Raw genomic sequence first — 5,653 nt, 5'->3', positions numbered from 1 at the left:
ACCGTAGGCGTGGTGACCTAGACAGAGAGGTGGAGACAGGTGAGTAGGGTGACCAGACAGCAAGTGTGAAGAATCGGACACGGGGAGGAGGGGGTGGTAAATAGGAGCCTATATAAGAAAAAGACCCAAATATCAGGATTGTCCCAATTTTATAGGGATATCGGGTCACCCTGTAGGTGAGGGCTGCGTAAGGGAAAGGAGCCGTTCATGACCCTGGAATTCACTGTCACAAACAGAGCCCCAGCTGGTGACTCCAGACCTGGAGTGTAATTTGACTCATTTGAGAGTTTAGAACCAGCCAGAGCCTTCCCCCTACAACTCCCCTGGGGGGGGAGGGGCATGAGACAGGTCACTTTGCTCAAATGACAAGGTGGTGATGACCCGCGACTCTGTTGTGATGCAGTGATTGTTGGGTCAGTCCCCAGGGGCTGCAGCATTTCACACCAGGCTGTCGCCCAGAGCACATGGCTGCTGCCTGTGGGTCTGAGTACAGGGACCAGGGTGATGGAGCAGGGCCTTTGGGACCAACCTGCTTCCATTGCTAAAGGGAACGTGAGACACAGAAGGATGAAGGAAAATATTCTTGTAAGGAGGAAGGAAACAAGTCAGGGAGGGAGGGATGAAGTATTGATAAGGGAGGAGAGGGTGTGTGTGTGTGTGGGGGGGAAAACCCAAAGAAGTTAATGAGAAACACCAGGGAACTAAGGGGAATGGGAGGAGAGAGGAAAAAAAGAGAGGAGTGGGCAAAGAGGCTAGAAGAGAAGAGAAGAGAAAGGAGAAGCACAGAAGTGGATGGGGGTAAGAACCCAGACGGTTTCTTTAGCATCAGGTAGAATCCCAATTGCCTTTGTCAGGATATGCTCAAAGCAGCCAGTTGTAACTACTAGGGGTTAACAATGCAGGTGTTTGTACAATTCAAAAAGGAAAGGTTACAACTGGCCATAGCTGAGAGCTGGCATCAGCTTGGTTCTTACCTTTCAGGTCCAACTGCAACGTAACCTCTTATTTCTGTTGATTTGATCACTGCAGCTTGTCTGTCAGAAGTAGTAAGAGAACCTGTTCCTATCAAGAGGTAAGGAATGCACCTTCTCCTAGCAATGGAGTGGAAACTAACCAATCTGAGTGTACTTTCAGGTGAAGGAAGTGAATCTAGCCTTTGCTGTCAAAGGCTACAAGCAGTTTCATAAGAATAAAGCAGGATACATAACGAAAGCTTCTGAGGTTACAGAAGTATTGACTTGTTCCAATCAAGAATAAGGAAACCACTGATACCTACCAGATTAACAATACATCTGATTGTATGGAGAGAAAGAGAGAAACCAATCCAGCAATTCATCACGCAGAAGGTGTGCATTTATACTCCCTGTTACAAAATGAATCCAATGACAATTCATTTACATTTGTTGCCTGACAAAATATGGTCTGTCAAACATTGATCTTTGCAGAAAGTCATATTTCGAGATGCAAGGATGACACATGGCTGTAGTTTACAGGAAGGAATTAGCGGATCCATCCTTTTAAGGAGGTAAGAAATATGGGAATGGTGTATTGTAATAGTCAATGGTTCTGGACATACTTTCAGGTGGAAGGAAGGTAACTGATGTAATCTTAATCTCTCTAAAGAGCATGAGAAGTTGCTGTACGGAATAAAGCACAAAAAATGGGAGCTACCTGTTCAGATGAAAGGAAAGTAGTTGGTAATTCTAACCAATGATGATGATCTCTGCTCCTTTTTCCTTCCCAGAGAAGGCCATTGGTTGTTCCTACAAGGATGTAACAGGGAAGTTATTTCAAAGAACAAGTGCACTAACCAAAGTGTGAAGATGAGCATTGAGCCTGTTCTTCCATTTGCAGAGAGGAGTTGTCCAGCTGATTCTATTTGTGCCTAATTGATCATTGTTGCTTATTTTTCAGATGTCAAGAACTAAGTGGAACTGATAATTTCTATCAAGAGGTAAGGAAGGCACCTCCTCACAGCATGGAGGCAGGAATTAAAGGCTCTGTTTCTATTTTCAGGTGAAAGGAAGGTCTTACCATTCAAGGGAGGATGAGAGGCTGCTGAATTTAAGAAAAAAGAAGTCAGACAGGTAACAATACTTGGCCAGAGGGAAAAGCATCTTTTACTTCTAGTTCAGAAAAAGGCAAGCAGCCATTTATAAGCTTCAGGTTTTAACCAGTGTAGCTAGCTGTACCGCTAAGAATCAAAGCCTTGTGCTGGAACATGACTGACAAGTAGGTGAGCATTGAAAGGTCTCTAGAAGCCTAATGATTTGGATGCTAAGGAACCTTCTCCACTGAAGACTCTTCATACCTGGTAATAAGTAGTAATAAATAATTCTATCAAACATTGATTGCAGGTTTTGCTCTTCTGAGATATGAACAGACCAGGTGGTCATTCCTACCAGGGAGAAGTGAGGCTCAGTGGCTGTCCCGGGCAAGGAGGTAAGAAATACCAGTCTCCAAAGATCCATGTGTACATGAAGTAGTGTGGATTTTGCTTTCAGGGAGAAAAACTGTGGAAGACCTTACTTGTCATGGGGAGAGTGTCAAAAGCAGACACAAGATAAAGCATAATGGACTTGCCAGCTGCTCAATCCATTGAGGACTCCAGTGACAAAATGCTTTTTTTTTTATTCCCTTGAAATAACCCACAGACAAAAAAAGCCACTTCAAGTAGTTCAGCTAGTCGCAAATCTGAATCAAGTCTGCAGAACATCACAGACATGGAGGTAAGCATTTAAGTTTCCCTGGTTCTAAATGAATCTGGTGGTAAAGCAACACTTGCAGACCAAATAAATAGGCCACATTGCATCTCCAGATGCAAGGAGACCAGAGGGCTGTTGTGTTCTAGAAGGGATTAATGCAAATCTGACTAGCTGAACCAGGCATGTCAATTGGTAAGAAAAAAAAAAAGCACCTTTCTTTAACATTCAAGTGGAAATGAATAGATCCTCATACTTTCAGATGAGAGAAATGCAGCTGAGTTGAACGTTGAGGGTGTGAACTTCAGGAAGTTGCTAGAAGATCTACAGAAAGGAAACAAGCAAAACTCATCACTGCTACCAAGAGGTAAGGAACTCACCTCATAATGGAGAAATTGATGGATCTGGTTTCCCTTCAGGTGAAAGAAATGCAGCTGATCTGATCTCCTGGGGATTGAGGATTATAAGCAGTCATTACTTAACAAACAAACGCATGTTGCAAGACCTGCAAAAAGTTGCCTTCCTTGACTAGAATGGGAAGACAATCACTTATCACCTTCAAGTTTCAAACCCACAATGCAGCAGACCATCACTGACAAGGAGGTGAGCATTTAGGATTCTCTAATTGCCAAATGGATTTGTCTTTTCAGGAGGAGAGTTACAGATGCTCAGGATTTGAGTACAACGGAACAGGAATGGAGCTAAACAGATCCAACACCTGAAAGGATGATTGGATCTCAAAATATGAAAGACCCTTCATTCAATAAAGCAACAGGATTGGCTCTGAGGAGAGGTAAGCAACATTTGGTAAGTCTAAGAAATGAGCATAGCAATTTTGTAGTGCTGAGTGTAACTTATGTTGTGTCAAAGGGTTTGTTCCAGCTGATCACACATCTCAGGAGCTAAGAGGATGTGAGGGGGATGGCAGATGTCAGGGGATTCATCTTTATTAGGAGGTGGTGAACCTGCTTGTCACTTCTGAGTGACATCAGTGGCTTTGGTTTTGCTTGATGAAGGAAAGAGCCAGCATGGACAGTATTCAAGACACAATGTTCAAAAGTTGCTGCTGGGATGGAAGCAAAGAAGAAAGCCCTGGAGACAGGTTAGTGCTGGGACACAGACTATCCTGGAGGGGCCTGGGACAGGGTGTGTAACCATAGCGACCAGCGGGTCCTTTCCCCACTGTGGTCCTGGCTCGCATGCACAGGGTGAAACCGATCGCCGTGTTTGGGGTCGGGAAGGAATTTTCCTCCAGGGCAGATTGGCCAGAGACCCTGGAGGTTTTTCGCCTTCCTCTGGGGCATCGAGCAGGGACCAGCCCTTAGGGCCATTTAGGAACAGACATAATAAAATCCATCAGAGAGAACTTGTCTCCCTTTGTTTTTTGAATTTTCTATAAACCCGTCCTGTGCCCCTCGGCCATGCCCGTGCTCCCAGCCCGGCAGCAGGGCAGAGTCCCTCCCAGGTGCACTGCTCCCCCATCCGTGCCAGCATGGCCCCCATGTCACTCTCCCACTCCAGCAGGGACCCAGCACAGGAGAGACCAGCCCACTGTCCCAGAGAGGGAAAAGCCGTGTGCACGGCCCCCAGGGATGGGGAGGGGACATGGCCAGGTGCACCGGTCGAGGGGAAAGCAGGAAGCCCAGCGGCACTGTCACCATGTTCCTCTCCCAGGATGCCCCGAGGGGCCAGGCCAAGGCCTTTGGTCGGCCACATTCAAGTGCTCTGCCCCGCTGCTCTGGTCGTAAGAGCCCCTCAAAGAGCAGCTCTGAAAGGGGCAGTCAGTGAACCCAGAGCAACTGTTCCACTGGCATGGTGGGGCCACCGCTCCCTGGGCACCTGAACTGGGCTCACAGGCTAGCAGCGAATAGTCCCCCAGGGTGGGTTCTGCTCTGGCTGCCCCTTGCTCCAGAGGGGGCCATCAGGCATCCAGGAAGCTCTTGCCTTCAGCTGTCCTCCGCAGTCTGCTCCAGCTGTGCCCTCCTCTCTTCTAACCCCACCTCCAAGTCTGGCACCTCTCAGGGCGGTGCTGGGTTGGCCTGCAAGAGCTCATTCCCCCTGTATCGCCCAGCATGGGGTCCATAGATCTCACTGCAGACATTCTGGGAAATCAGATCTCCATGATCTGCCTCAGGGGACTGGGAGCATGACCAGGGGACACAGGGCAGGGTCAGTATTAGCAGCACGTGGCTGGAGGGGATGAGAAGAGGGAGAGGGGCCAGCAACATGTTACTTCTGCATCCACTTCCTGCCCCTCCCCAATCAGCTTCCCAGCCGCACGCTGAACCTAAACCACAGGGCAATGCCCAAAACGTTGTGGTGGGGTCTCAAACCTCTATAAACCCAGCCGCCTGAAAGCCACCGGGGCCTGATTCTCCCTGCAGGGAGACAGCATCTCCAAGGTGAAGACAATACAAGTGACTCGTACCTTGGGAAGGCAGTTGGGGGAAAATGCGATATCCTGTGCAAAGATACCACGTGAACTGGTGTCACTCACAAACAGTGGTGCAGGAGGGGACCTAACACTAGAGAAGAGCAAAATGGGGAAGGTTGTGGTCCTGGTTTTGCAACAATCTCCTCATTTCAGCTTCTATTTGGCAAAATGAAACCAAACCAAGGGTAGTGGGGAGGAAGGTCAGATCAGGGGTTTATTTTCTTGTAACCCTTCCCCACCCCACCCCTGCCACGAGATCATAGAGAGGTGGAGGGATGGTTCCGGCCCATCTCAGCCTGGCCTGAACACTGCACCACGGTCTGTACACACCCTGCCTAGGAGGAGCTGGCTGCAGGAGTATAAAACCACCAGTTAAAACCCCACATCCTAACATGTGACTGGTGATCACAGCCCCACCTACATGGAGAGGGGCAGATCTTAACTGTGCATCCAGCTTCCACACACACACTGCATCCCCAAGCGTTAGCCAGGGTCAAACACCAGACACCAGAGAGTG

The 5,653-nt window shown here is 48.2% G+C and overlaps 1 long non-coding RNA gene across 2 annotated transcripts; it reads left to right on the top strand.

Moving 5' to 3' along the window:
- Positions 1–213: 213 nt before the first annotated feature.
- LOC123349345 lies at positions 214–4,068 on the top strand. 2 transcript variants are annotated; one of them, XR_006573489.1, is made up of 8 exons: positions 214–585; positions 982–1,346; positions 1,446–2,087; positions 2,358–2,442; positions 2,655–2,729; positions 2,965–3,069; positions 3,353–3,509; positions 3,719–4,068. It is a non-coding gene; the product is annotated as an uncharacterized LOC123349345 (long non-coding RNA). The 2 variants fall into 2 exon arrangements; XR_006573488.1 differs by having other exon boundaries at positions 216–585; positions 3,353–3,495.
- Positions 4,069–5,653: the final 1,585 nt, after the last annotated feature.

Source organism: Mauremys mutica, chromosome 14, assembly GCF_020497125.1.
Source record: "Mauremys mutica isolate MM-2020 ecotype Southern chromosome 14, ASM2049712v1, whole genome shotgun sequence".
Lineage (NCBI taxonomy): Eukaryota > Metazoa > Chordata > Testudines > Geoemydidae > Mauremys > Mauremys mutica.
Note: the sequence above shows the minus strand (reverse complement) of the source record. Positions and strands in the feature narration are given on the sequence as shown.